Consider the following 15,213-nt stretch of genomic DNA (forward strand, 5'->3'; position numbering starts at 1 on the left):
AAAATGGCTAATTCCCAGAGAGAGTTTCTAAGCAAGAAAAAAAAAAAAAACCACAAGATGATTAATCCTCTACTTTCCACATCTATTGCTGCTTCAGTCTTTTGAGCACAAATACCAGATTTTGTTTTACTTTGGAAAGGTCAATATTAGTTTAACATACACTTAAAGTGAAATGGCCTATTACAGGAGACTGAACTCACGCTAACCTCCAACACCGAGAAATATGTAGAGGGTGAGAAAAGATGAGACGTCTACCTTGGGATTGCTGAATCCATCTCTAGATTAAGTCAGAAACGAAATGAATTTGCCAGTGTCAAAATAGTTCTTGGTAACTTGTTTTCCCACATCCCCAAACCAACAAGCAGTTCAGTATGATTGACAGATGTGCCTCTCGGGGGAAGCTTACATTTTGCAGCACTAAGCATGTTTGCATGGTAATGAAACAGGAAAGGTCTCCTTGTGTCCCTCACAGGGCGTGCGGTAGGGGTGTGGCTCGCTTCTTCAGTGCCCTGCTGCTGAAACCTCTAGGGGAGCATACAGATGGGCAGGCTGTGGGGCTTCGACCCACGGCAGTGTCTAAGGCTGAATGTTTACAGCCGCAGCCCCAGTGGGCGCGTGTTACAGGTGCTCTTTTGGTTTGCCGTCTATAGGCAGCTTGTGTTCACCAGCTCAATTAGACCCCTTTCCTTATCACAAGGACAGAGGGATTTCTGTATCCCAGGGTTTCTTGCCTTGGTGTACGGGAAGATTCGGATCACACGTGGTCTTGGAGAATGAGTGCAAGGTTTTATTGATGGGGGAGCCGGAAGGGAGATGGTTTTCTCCTGGACTCTTCTCCAACAGCTCGGGTCAAACTCCACGTCGTTGTGCCGGTACCTGTTGGTGTGCTCTTCCACCGGTGGGCTCTCGACGATCAGCCACTTGTGCCTTCTTCCCCCAATGTGTTCCTCACAACGTCCAGCCGCTTGTATATCTGCCCGCTAGGGTCTCGGGTTATTAAAGGCCCAGGATGGGGGCGTGGTGGGCCATGGTGGTCTTGGAAAATGCAACATTTGGGCGGGAAAGCAGGAGTACCTGTCTTCACTTTGGTCCGTGGGGTGGAGCCCTAGCCAGGGACTCTCCTTTCTCTACCCTGCGCTTCCTTTCCCCCTTCTGTACCATTTAAAGGGACCACGCTCTTGCCTTCCCAGCACTCCCGTATCAGTAATGTAGTCCCATTCTTGGTAATGTGGGGAGCTCTCACTAAGGTAGAAATGGTGGTCTTCCAGGAGCTCTGAAACTGCAACTGTAGCAATTCTTCTGCGCAAGGCAATTCTCTTGTCAGTGAAAACACTGAGACTACATGGCTTCTCAGAAAGCGTTTGTCAACAGAACAGATTTACATCATTCTTTGGAGTTAGACACAATCTGAGATTGTCCCAAAAGAAAAAAAAATCTCAAATCATCCATCTCTTTTTGCCAATGAGAAAACTTGATCAGGAGAAGCAAAGTAACTCAAACCCCCAAAACTACAGGGTTTTCTTCTTGCTCATGCCATGTTCTATGGCTGGGCCAGCTGGGGTCTGCTATGTATCTTCTCACGCCAGGACCCAGACTTGGGGGACAGCGTCCTCTGAAATGTTGCCTGCCCCAAGGCAGAGTGTATTAGTCTGTTCTCACACCGCTATAAAGAACTACCCAAGACTGGGTTAATTTATAAAGGAAAAAGGTTTAATTGACTCAGTTCTGCATGGCTCGGGAGGAAACTTAGAATCATGGCAGAAGGGGAAGCAGGAAAGTTAGAATCATGGCAGAAGGGGAAGCAGGCATGTCTTACATGGCAGCAGGTGAGAGAGGCGAGTGAAGGAGGAACTTCCAAACCATCTTATAAAACCATCAGATCTCATGAGAACTCACCCACTATCATTGGAAGAGCACGGGGAAAACCGCCCCCATGATCAAATCACCTCCCACCAGGCCCCTCCCTCAATGCTGGGGATTAAAAATCAAGATGAGATTTGGGTGGGGACACAAAGCCTGACCATATCACAGAGGAAGGAAGATTGCAGCTCATCATGATGGTTCTTGGATCTCCCTGCTGGATCACTTCCACCCACCTTCACTGCCAAAGCATATCACAGAGCCACACTTAACTTCTGAGGGGCAACAGGAAGCCGTGGCCCCACCTGGCTAGAGGGAGGAGAGCTTAAATGATAATTATCCTACTCATAGGACACTGATCCTTTATCAAGTCCACAGAATGTGGCCCGATCTGTCCTAAGTACTTGACATACTTTTTATCTGATCCTCACTGCAATCCTGGGAAGGAGGTATAATCATCCCCATTTTAAAAATGAGGATGCTGAAGTTCAGAGAAATGAGTAAACACTCAAGGTCACAGTTAGTGACTGGGCTTGGAAACAGGGTCTATCAGACTCTAACACCCACTTGTTTATATTACAGTGTGCGGGACTTTTACCGTTTATTCCCATTCATATACTTTCAAGTGTATTTTATGAAATGTCCATCACCTCCCTGCCGAATCACGTTGAGATGGGTTGGGTGCTTCCTATTTCTAAGCCTACAATGCAGGGACTTTGCTGCTCCATCCCTCTGAAAGGTGAAAGTCACAAAAGCTTAGCTTCAGGTTCACCTTGAGGTAAAATTACCGTTTTTCCCCTTCCGAGCTCAGCAGGCTCATTTACATGCTTGTTGTGTCTGTGTACAGGGTGGGTGCTGTTATCATCCACTGATCACCTAATTATGAATAATTTCATGTGTTTCCAGCTTTTCTGAAACTCTTTGGAAGTGGTTGGCTTGTTGTTTTCATTAGATAGATGTTTTGTAAATTAACCAACAAGTACAGCATAATTTATACTGAGGGCAAGAGGCACGCACCTCTAATCACAAGAACCTTAGCGCACATACATTTCTATTTATGTGCACATAAGTATGCAGATGACATTTGTTTTCTTTTTCAGCTTTTTCACATTTTGCATGAAATATGCCCTCACAAAACAAGTTGCTGTAGCAACAACAAGTACACAAATACTTGCATGTGTTAAATTAATAAGGCGATATTGGAAGCTGACTTTCCATCAAGACAGGAACAAGCTTTGGTTCCCATTGTTTTCCCTAGGAAATTACTGAGTGGCATTAAAAAAAAAAAACAATGCATCATTAACTGTCGATATGAACGTCCACATTGGAGCTTCCTGTGAGATCTGTTGTCTGCCAGAAAGCTTAAAAACAAGTCAAGGAGCCTGTTAGTGAGAAGGAGCATGAAGGAAGTCCCAATGTGAAGGTTTGCACACAGCCATATCCTGCTCAAAAAGCCACTTCATATCCTGAGCTGCTAAAATTTCCTCATTGTCAATGGCAGAGTTAATCACACTATGAAATTTGCCTCCCCTGCCTTTTTTTCCAGATTATTCCATTCTTTATTCTGTGTCCCAGAGCTGCTGATCTTATTATTAATTTTACCTTTTTCCTTTCTTTGTTTCTGGTTAATCATTCTAGGATGCAAAATACAGACTCCGTGTATCAGTGGTGGGATCAAAAGTCTTCCTTTTCAAGCACATCATTAGAACCCAGGCCATTAAGCTCATTGAAACTGAGTTTCTTTTCCTATAAAATAAAAATAACGTAGCCTTCACTCCATTCAGGCTCTCTCAGTCTATGATCTATGAATCTCAGAGAAATGCAGTTTCAGTTTTTCCTTTTCATTTCTGCAAACTAAGTACACAGCGTACTGCATCTTCTAGGGAGACGTTCTCAAAGATCCTGAACGTAGCCATTGACACGCAAAGCAGAATTTAATTCGTTAATTATTTCAATGTTTTATTAATGATAGTGTTCACCACACTGTAAACAGATTTATCCTTCCAGCTTTAATTAAAGCTCTTGGGAGTGCTTTCCTCAAAATAACTGTGACTTTTCTCTGATTAAAATGCCAGGAGACAAAAAACAAAAAACAAAAAAACACAAACCCAGAGACATAATACCTGGGTGGGATATGAACTTTGTTGTTGGAAGAAACAAAAATAGCACCAGGATTACCACACCCTCTGGTGACTTTAGAAATTAAATTACTTGACAAACCAACTCGGGCTGAAACTATTCTTCTCCAAATTTGGGGGCTTTTTCTCTTGTGGAAAAAATTGTGGTACTAGAGTATTTATGCCTTCACTTATTCCGGAGGAGCAGAGAGCGGTTGACTTCTAAACCACATCCTGTTTGGGTTGGTAAATCAGCCCTCTTATGGATTAGTCACACAGAAGGAAACCTCCAGGAAGACAGTCTGTACCTATAAGACCACATCAGCAAACCCTTGAGGCAAGAGCCTCTTCTTTCTCCACTCCATTTTCTAGTGCAGATGTTAATTCTCAGGTACGAGAAGAAGGAAAGTTCCAGAAGAGAAGGACTGGAGCCAACCTGCTGAAGAAGCTTGTTTTCATGTTTTCCTTTTGCCTTATATGTATTTCTCAAATAATATTAACGTCTTCCCCATTTTCTCTCTGAAGGAACTTTGAAAGCAGATACCATTAATGAAAACCCTTAGTGTGGTAGGGAGATGGGCTGAATGGAATTGAAACACACACAGTCATGTTTAGTCCTTCGAGACAATAGTGTCAAAAGAAAGTAAATGCCCTTCTTCTAAGTTCAACATGAGAAACTGCTCCAATCTAAGTGGGCTTTATGGTCGCTTGAAAGATTTTTAAATTAATTGTGACACATATTCTAACAACGAAATCTTATGTTTCCATAGCGCTCTTCCCTTATAAAAGCACTTTTTTTTTTGAGACAGAATCTCGCTCTGTTGCCCAGGCTGGAGTGCAGTGGCGCGATCTTGGCTCACTGCAACCTCCACCTCCTGGGTTCAAGCAATTCTCCTGCCTTAGCCTCCCTAGTAGCTGGGATTACAGGCGTGTGCCACCATGCCAAGGTAATTTTTGTATTTTTAGTAGAGATGGGGTGTCATCCCATGTTGGCCAGGCTGGTCTTGAACTCATGGCCTCGAGTGATCTGCTTGCCTCGGCCTCCCAAAGTGCTGGGATTACAGACATGAGCCACCACGCCTGGCCAAAAGCACTTTTTATATACGTCCTATTTTAGTCTTACGAAGTGAGGTCAGTTGACCAGAGATTTTTATCCCCATCTTCACATGAGAAAACTGAGGCCCAGTGAGGTTAAATGGTTCACCAAGGTCCTGACTCTGGAGAAAGATATAACTTGTGAGAAATCACGGTCTTACACAATGGACGTGGATATCCTTCCTCAGACTCAGGAAGCAAGACAGCAGGCACAGAAGGAGTCAAACCGTGGCCAGTGCTTGCATTGCCACTTGCCTCTGGATCTGACACCCAGCCAGGGTGCAGCTGAGGCTTGCAAAGCTCTCTGGCCACTCTGATTATGTTTTTCACTGCAAGCTCTTGCGACTGAGGTATGCTGGAGAGATACTCTCACGCCAGCTATTCAGAGAAACATAACTAATCCTGGCATCAGGCCTGATGGGCCACAGACGAGGCTGTCAGACACAGTCAGGTTTGCCACCCTCAGCCCCAGGGTCCTTCCTTCAGTCCTCCAAGGTTTCCCATCCATACACTTCACCAACATCCCATCCAGAGTGGTGAGTTGTTGCTTCTGGCAGCTTCCAAAATGGCTCTGTCATGATTCAAAACTTGAATTGCCTGTTACAACTTGCTGAGAATGGACATGAAAAATAACACAATGGCGTAGACCTGATTTCAGGAGCTGTGAAGGGCCTGCCTGGACTCCTTTAAGACCAAATGGAGTGAAATAACTTATGAGCCCTTGGAAATATTTCCTCTGAAAAATGGTAGTATGATATATTTTTATCACATTTCAGGTGGGATGAGTGAGTGCTGATATATTCAATTTGAAGAATTTGTTACTTGAAACCCTTGTTTTATCTTTAAAGTTAGAATCTCCCCACATTGAAAGTAGAAACTGAAGTAATTTACCTTAAAGCTTTAGAATGTCATTTGTTTTAACAAGTTTCAATACAATTTTCTTTTCTCCTAAACTTTCTGGACAAACCTTTTTATTCTCCAGTATTAATGGTTGAGTGTGGAACAGGTATCGCCTGTGAAATCATTTTTGATTTTTTTCACAAAATTGCTGGTTTCTCACAGGTTTTGTCCATAGTGTTGTATTCAAAATTGGTTCCATCTGCTAAATTGACTGATCCAGAGGATAGATGGGACCAGGTTATCCTGATTGTAAACACTCTGTGCCTATAAACCAGACACTTTAGGGGGTGTATTAACTCATTCAGATCATTAGTAAATTGCCAAAATTACATTAAAATGATACTTTATAAATCTGTAAGTAGAGAACTGACAAAAATAGCTCACTGGGTTACCCAAACGTGGAATGATGCATGTAAAACACAGTGTTGGCAAAACTAGGGAAAATACAGCTGTTCAAATGAATGTGGATTCCCCAGGTGTGCTGTGTGTGTGTGTGTGTGTGTGTGTGTGTGTGTGTGTGTGTGTATGTGTGTTTATTGCAACTAATACTAATACGCTGTTTCAACTAAAACATTCATTTGGAAGGAAGACAATTTGCTTTAAAAAAAATTCCCCAAGGTGAGCTTTTGGTGCTTACCCTGATTCTGCATTGACTTCTACTTCCTCCATAAAATAAATGCTTTACATACTACCCATTAGTGAAGCAGAGGTCTGTTACCTATGACTGAGTTTCCACCCAGGAAGTCTCTTCCATAATCTACAGTGTCCTGAGGAACTTTTCCTAATGTCATCCTGGGACCATGGCTTTTTACATCACAGGAAGTCATTTGAAGGGAATATGTAGGTAGAGATGGATTAAATTCTAAGGTTTTTTTTTTAAGGAGGGTATGATCTGGGGAAAACAAGTGCACACATTAGAGATGATTATTTGGATATTTTTAACCGATTTTTTTTTGTAGAAATTACCAAAAAAAAAAAAAAAGAAATTGCCAAGGTGATTTTAACCATTTTGATCAAGTTGACTAATTCAGCTTAAAAAATCAGTCCAATGATTATACTAATTTCATGTCAACACACCTTAAAGAAAATGTATGATATTTGAAAAGGCCTCTTAGATTTTGATGATGAAGCATCACCAAAAAGACAATTCTTCAAGAACCACCACTGTACTGTTCAGATAGAATTACAGTTACAAATAAATTACCTGTGTAGCATCAACTTTCCATTTTACTCACAGTTTTGGTTTCTTATTGTTTGATGCCAGTGTCTACTTGAAACAAACACTCATAGTTATAGTCTAGAGAAGAATTTTTTTTCTTTCAGGGATATCTCAACCTTAAGTTTAAGACTAAAAGGGATACAGGCATCCTTTTGTCTAAATTCCTTATTTTGTATAAATTCAGAGGTTAAGTGATTTGAAAGACCACAGAGGAAGTTAATGACAGAACCTGGACTAGAATCTTACCATCCCTGCTCCTACTCCATTGTAACAAGAAGAAAATGGATTTGAGTCTCTGTTGAGGCTGGTGTCCTGAAGACCAAGCAAGCATGTTTAAACCCCAGCCTACCCCTACTTATCTGCTGACTGGCAAATGATGCCTATGAAATTGAACAATCACTGCAGAAGCTTTAACTTACATGGTTGGACTACATCTAGAGCAGGGTTTCTCGGTCTGAGCAATACTGACATTTTGATTTGCATAATCTTTTTCTTTTGGAGGGATTGACCTGTGCAAGATAGGATGTTGAACAGTGTCCCAGGCCTCTGTTCACTAGAAGCACACAGCATACATACACACGTAAGTCATAAAACCCAAAAACTGTCTCCAGACATTGCTAGATATCCTACTGAGGGAACAATCACCCCCACTTGAAAACCACTGGCGTAAAAGATTCTAAAATTCTAATCAAGTCTTTTTTTTCCACATAATCAGCCTTTTGAAAGAAAAAGTTCATTGTTGTTTGGCTGGCTTTTATCACTTCTTGACTGCTTGTAGATATTATTTGAACAGAACCGTAGTTCTTTTGTTTTCCAAAAATACAGATGTGTTTGTTTGCCTTATGCAGGAAAATAGCTTCATAAACCTTCCTGCTTATTTATCTTAGGCTTCCCTATTTTTAGCTTTTAAAAGTGAACTGTTTTTAGCTAAATAAATACAGATGTTATTTTAGAAGCCTGTACAATTGGGTCTCAAAATGCACTGATAAGGATGGGATTAAGAAAAGGAAGCACAGGATAAAATTGCAAATTATCATTGACAAGATTTAGGCAAAATAAGACTGAAATTAGCTCTTTGACACATGAACATTGTATGTCACTGACCTTTGCCTACCTAGTTTTGTTTCTATGTGGTATGTAAATCAGAGAGTTCTTGGGTTATTTTTTTTTAATTCAAATATAATCAAGAGTAAAGAATTGTGGTTGAAAATGCTGTCTATTGGTTAATAACTTATCTTTTCATAGGAAAGATAATATTAAGTTTCCACTTCTGTAACTTAAATAGCAACACATTAAAAGCTATCAATTACCAACCAGTTTCATATCTGTGGACCAATAAGGAGGCAAAGTTGATGGTTTCACATCTGTTTTGGGTGAAAGGCTGTTCCTGTCTGTGGTATTTAAAATTTAAAGAACTTCTATTATTATACAATTGGGAATCCTTAGGGAGTAAAATGTTAATGAAATCCATAACATGCACAGATTTTATGATAGCAGTTTTAAGAAATTCCTTTGGTGGAGTTTGTTGATTTCTGTCCCAGCGGTAATAATTGCACCTTTTACAGAGTGCATTAATGTTCACATTTAGGAGCAATGGCTACATTTATGTCGCGTGTAAGGTAACACACCAACTCCTAAGCTTTAAATAACTTTCATATCGTAATTTGAAAGCACCAGAGCAAAAAAATGTGTGTTCTTCAGAATTGGCAGAACCCACACTTTAAAACTTTCCTAGCACATCCACAGCCACCTTCTCCAAAGGTGAGAGAGAGCTGAACCCTGTAAATTCCAAAGCCCTGGGGTGGATGAGGATTTTGTACCCTTGTATAGTTCTCATTTTATGCACCATTTGAAAGCACCACATCAAAATGGCAATTTCGATCCACGTCAGAATAGCAATTTTGGATGCTGATCTGAAACACAGACAGACACAAGCATGCAGGCACACACACACACACACACACACACACAGAGACACACAAACCTCTACCCTCCTTCTCCACTCTCCTTCTCCTTCCCTCCCTCCCTCCCTTAGCCATCTAATCTCATTCAATTCTAGATTCAAATAAAGAGAGGAAAGTAGATTAAATTTAAAAATGCTCTATAAATCCCAATAGTAATAAAATACATTATGCTTTTATATTTCCAACTATTGAACACAGTAAGTGTTTGAGACTAATTGCACATGTTAGGATTGAGGATGATCACATATGCACTTGTGCATGCGACTTGGGCATTTTTTTTCCCAGCTCTGTTTACCCCAAGGGGTTAAAAATGCACTTATGGCATTATTCTAATTGCCTTCTTTCAGGAGAATGAGATGTCTCAATTCTACCAAAGGTTTATTCTTCCTACAATTCTAATGCTTTAAACTTCTAACTACATATTTTGGATCTAGAAAAATAAATAAATAAGCTCCTTAATTCTTTTAGCCAGCCTGAAAAGCCGATCGATGAAATTCTCCAGGGGATGGGTGATCGGACCAGACAGGTGCTTGGGTTGTTTCAAGCATTTAAAATTCTGTGATTCTATTAAAAATAAATATACTCAATCAGCTAGTGCCCTGAGCTTGCCTAAGATGAAAATATAAATATATGGAGTATAGCTGGAATTTGTCTTAAACACTATTGATAATTATGTGAGGCAGCACATAGCAAATTTTTTTAATTAACAAGATTTTTTTTCTTAGATCAAATAATCGTTCAGGCTGGCTTCATCGTGAAGCTTCTCTGGGGATTTCACATAGAAACCTCACTCGCGGGGCCTTTTTCCTTGGTGCTTTTGTGCTATCTTGTAAGAAAGTGCAGCCCACAGGGGGAGATAAGATGAAGCCCAGACGGTTCATCTTTCATGTCTCTCCAGTCTTTGAAGGAAATATCTGTAAGGCATGGGCTTACCCACCATTACAGACTGTTCACACCTTAAAGTCTTGCCAAAATCTGCTATTTTTTCCTTCCTTAAGAAGACAAATACCATGTTCCATTCTGAGTAGTTTGTAGGCCATAATACTAACCTAGAAGAAAAAGAAAAGGCAGCACCAGGGATCCAGCTGTATGAAGAAACTCATTATACTTGTCTTATCTGTCTAGCCTTGGGGTGTTTACCTAGGGCTAAAGCTGATGCAGGTAGATCCCATCTCAGAACAAAAGACCAAGACCCAGGTAGACCCAAAGGCGAATGGCTACAGGTGCAAGAAATTTCACAGAGCCTTAAGTTTGAGGATCTGGAAATGAAACACACATTTCCAGTGGGAAATACTCATGATAATGAAAAGAAGTTAGAAAATCATATGAAATGTGAAATACTGAAGAAAAATTTTTTGATATTTCTGGAGGTACACAGAGTTTAGGGGGGAGAAGAGAAAAGAACTTTTTGAAGTTTTCCACCTTAAAAAATGAGGGTGTAACATGCAGAATTTTACTAGCCTAGTTATTTAAACATACCTTTAAAAATCAAAGCTAATCATTGCCGGTCTCAATCAGCAACATTTTATAGCACATACATTATATAACTTCTTTAGTTTTAATGTAGTTTCTAAATATTGTATGTATTTATAAGGATGCTGTTATTTATTTGGAAAGCTCCAATACAAAATGGCAAGAATTCATTTATTTAACAATCGTTTACCACGTAAAGAAAAATCAGACAATACTTTTGTTCATTTAACATGATATTTCCTCTAAAATCAACCACTTGTAAATAGATGAATTCATTTATTGAGCATCTTACATGACCTTCATCCGTGTCTTCCAGAGCAGAGTAAAAGGAGGCAGGAAGAGGTGATTTGGGATTCAACTTCTATATGCTGAAATTCAGCTCCGACTATCAACTTCTGTAATACAGTAATCCAGTTTCCTTAGTGGAAGAATGTTGCTGTTCTTCCAGAAGGGTTTAATACAAACATCTATTTATCTACTTATCTTTCTTTAAAGTGTCTAGATTTAGAGTATTTATGTTTCTCATATAAGATTCATCTGAATTAAAATCTTCATATCAAAAATAATTCAAACAGATTAAGAATCAGTTCATTTCTTTTTCAATACTGGCAATGTATTAAAATCATTCAAAGTGATATGTTTTAATCCTTAACTTTGCATCTAAAACTATAGTGGCAATGTGAGAGGATGTCTATTGCTCTGAAAACCTGGAAGATTGAATGAAAGGAATGTCTTTTTTTTTTAGCCTTTCCAAACATGTGCCTTAGCCCTATTTTTTCTGTCAAAGATTTCCCTCATGCACCCCACACACACCACCACCACCACCTCCACACGCATACAACACAGTCATGTTCACCAAAAAGGCATTTCACCTCTTGTCGCCTCCAAGTATGTGGTTGAAATAGAGGTATCCAACCATGTGTTCAGAATGGTTCCAGTGAATAGATGTGAGCCACAGCTTCCACTACATTAAGGACTTCAGGCAGTGCTAGGAGAGGAATAACACGATGTAGCTAGTGTGACATCTGTGTTTGTCCTCCTATGGCTTAAAGTTGTTGTACAGATGCATTTTTTCCATTGTGTGACCCTGGCTGAAATGCATGAAATTAGTATCGATAGATTTTTTTTTTCTGGAACATGAAAAGAATTTGAGTCCTGTCCACTGACTGCATTTGGATGGCAAAGGGAGCACATGTCTTCAGAGCACAGAATAATGCTATGCCTTGCCCCTTTCTCCCAAGAGGAGCACAGAAACCACAGATAACTGGGTAACATTTTTTCCTCCCTCATTTTCATTTTCTACCTCCACACATGGCGTTTCTATTTTGACTGCCTTTCTCCTGCCCTAGGCTGGCCTTTGCTCAGTTCCAAACAACTGCTGTGAATTCTAATTACACAAGATTTTCTTGGAGAGTCATTCTTTGAAGATTCATTTTTGCAAGGCTTCCCCATCCCCTTAATGTGAGCTTCAAAAACAAATCAGCATATACAGTTCCTGGCTGAATGATAAGCTTCCAACAGGGAAATGCAGTTGACCAAATATTAAATTGAGAAGTTCATTTCATCTGTTCTCAGGAATGATTGGCATTCCTTCAGAGACTAACTGTTTACCCACAATTTCTGACAACCAGCTGTACCTAGGCAGCCTGTTCTTTCTCTTCGTTCTTGTCTCCAGGGTAGCATTCGTTATAACCTTAGGCTGGCAGCCGACTTTAATCTCAATAATCCCATCAGCTCCTTGCAGGATTTTTAATGCCAAGGAGAGTTTTTTTGGACACCTGCACTTCCAAGTTCCCCATCAGCACAGGAAACTCTCATTACCAGGAGAGGCCCACCTAGATCACTGGGAAATACATGGAAAATTGGTGTAAAAAGATGCTGTCAAACTTTATAGGCCAAGAGACTGATTTAGACCATCACCCTCATCTGCAAGTCTTTAGTTTCCAGAAATTCATCCTTGTGTTTGTTTTTGAAACCAAGCTTAAAGGGGAAGGTAGAAAAATTAAAGGCATGAGTAACTGCAAAACCAATGATCAACAAGGCATTTGTTTGTGCTGGAATAGACAGATGTTGTTTGAGTAAAAGTGTGTGTTTATCTTGAGCCACTCAGAAATCACCCCAATCGTGCAGATAAAACTTTATGGGTAGCATAGAATAACAGCTTTTAAAAGAAAAATACACCTTACCTGTACATGCTATCTAATACTTTCCTGGTCTTTTAGGTTTGAAAATGTCTTTAAACCGCTAAAAACCTGGAGGGGTGTGTGTGTGTGTGTGTGTGTGTGTGTGTGTGAATAACTTCTCCTTGGAAAGGTGTCAGACATCCTTGCCTCACTGCACAGCCACCTCCAAGACTTCTTCCATGAGGCTTTTTTTTTGTGAGGCTGCTTCTCAGAGACCATGAGACAAAGAAACACACAGATTGCAAAAGGCCTGAAGTCTACCTTCATTTCCTATCCACAGAAAGCTACAATTCCAACAACTTATAAAAGATCATATGTTAATTTGGTAAAACCATGGTGATGCAGTCACTCTAGTGATGCAGTCAAATTCTGATGTTGTTGTATTTTCAAACATACAGGAAGGGTATGGGAGAAGTCTGAGATACCAGGTAGGTAAACATCTGATACATAAACATCCTGCGGACATCATGCTTGCAAATAACCTTAGCTCTAAAATAAGAAGGTTGAGAGGAGGTCTGAGTGAGGTATTTGAGAGCATAATAGATATAGTGAAAAATTTATTTAATCCCTGATGCCTTTGGGGGTAACTCCAGGAAGAGAACCACTATTAAGTTAGGGAGAGGTCATTTGAGACATAAATAAAAAGGAGTACTTCACACAGTGTGGACCTACCCAGTGAAATTCATCAGTTAGCAGACTCTAGTTTTAAGTGGGGGACTCGTCAAAGGACTAGAAAGTTCACGATTCATTACAATATTTGCAGTTAGAAATGCTAAGATAAGAGTAGTCACATTCCTAGCTTAAGGATACAAGTCAGTTGCTCAAACACCTTAACACTGACTTTAATGACAGGCAGTTCGGAGGAAAGGAGTTTCAGATCTTGCTGGCAATGCCAGACTTACATAACATCGAATTTAAATTCAACAAACGTTTATTGAGCATCTGTTAAGAATTAGGCACCATATGTGAAAATAGATGAATTTGAAGTGAAGAAGACCCCCATTTTTTTTTGAGACAGGGTCTTCCTCTGTTGCCCAGGCTGGAGTACAGTGGCACGATTGCAGCTCACTGCAGCATCGACCTCCTGGGCTCAAGTGATCCTCTCCTCAGCCTCCCAAGTAGCTGGACTACAGGATCATGCCACTACACCTGGCTAATTTTCTTATATTTTGTAGAGACAGGGTCTCACCAGGTTGCCCAAGCTGGTCTTGAACTCCTGAGCTCAAGTGATCCACCTGCTTCAGACTCCCAAAGTGCTGGGATTATAGGCATGAGCCACCGTGCCTGGCCTAAAGTGAAGGAGACTCTGTCTCTCCTTCAAAGGAATTATAATCTAGGTACTACTGGCAAAACTATGCGCGCGCGCGCGCACACACACACACACACACACACACACACACACAGGCACCCACTCCAATTACCCAAAAGACTAAGTAAAAAAATATTAGGTCACATTCTTATGGTTAATATGTGTACATATGCATCATCGTGATCTTCATAGTAGCCATGCAGAATGACTAAATGAGGTAAGCATTGGCGTTTCTGTTCGAGAGTAGAGGAAACTAAGACTTGAATGGGCTAAGTAACTTGCTTAACATTATCCAGGTCACTCCTCCAGGTCAAAGCTACAAAGCTACTTCTGGGGTCTGTGCTTTTTTCCACCATATGCTGCCTGCATCACCCCAGTTTTCTCTCTGTTGTACCAGACTGCATTGATTCATTTTAATGCAGTCTGTTCACTCTGTATTGCGATTTACTGTTTACTTGACTCTTTCCCTCACTATCTAGAGGGCAGGAATCTTATCACCTTCACTCCCTTTCACCCAAGCACCTAGCACTTATTTGTGTTATGAATGAATAATCGCCACCCATCAAGTTCTCTCCAGGCTGGGCTGGATATTAGAAACAAAACTGCTCATCATTAGAAGATCATGCTCTGAACTCATGAACTTCTCCTTAAATGTTTGAGGCGAGAACAGTGTGATTTCAACAGAAGCGTGAATCTCTAAAGAAAGCATCCGCAGTTTCTGTGCCATTTCATTGACAGGTTTTATTTTAAATGTAGACATCCACAGAGGATAGGAGCTACAGCGTGTGCTGCTGGACTCAAGAGAGAAGTCTCGCTGACTCATGCAGATTGAGGTTTTGTCTCATTCCCAGGAATGCTTGGACTCCCAGAGGCAGTGAAGCCACACATTTTAGCAGAATTACCTCAGCAGTGTAGTGCATGATCACGAACTTCAAGTGTACCTACAAAGAAGATTTCATTGTCCTTCTGTCACTAGCCAAACACTTTACAGCCTAGACTCCTGGACTACATAAAGTCCCATGCAAAAGTGTTTGTGTGCATTTGCGTGTGTGTGTGTGTGTATGCAGTGGGGGAGGACACTTACCTTTGCTCT

At 40.6% G+C, this 15,213-nt stretch overlaps 1 protein-coding gene across 2 annotated transcripts in view; it reads left to right on the top strand.

Moving 5' to 3' along the window:
* The window catches only part of NRP1 (neuropilin 1), a 157,662-nt gene that overhangs the window by 82,092 nt on the left and 60,357 nt on the right, over positions 1-15,213 (top strand). The window lies entirely within an intron of this gene.

Source organism: Nomascus leucogenys, chromosome 18 (assembly GCF_006542625.1).
Source record: "Nomascus leucogenys isolate Asia chromosome 18, Asia_NLE_v1, whole genome shotgun sequence".
In the NCBI taxonomy this organism is placed as follows: Eukaryota; Metazoa; Chordata; class Mammalia; order Primates; family Hylobatidae; genus Nomascus; species Nomascus leucogenys.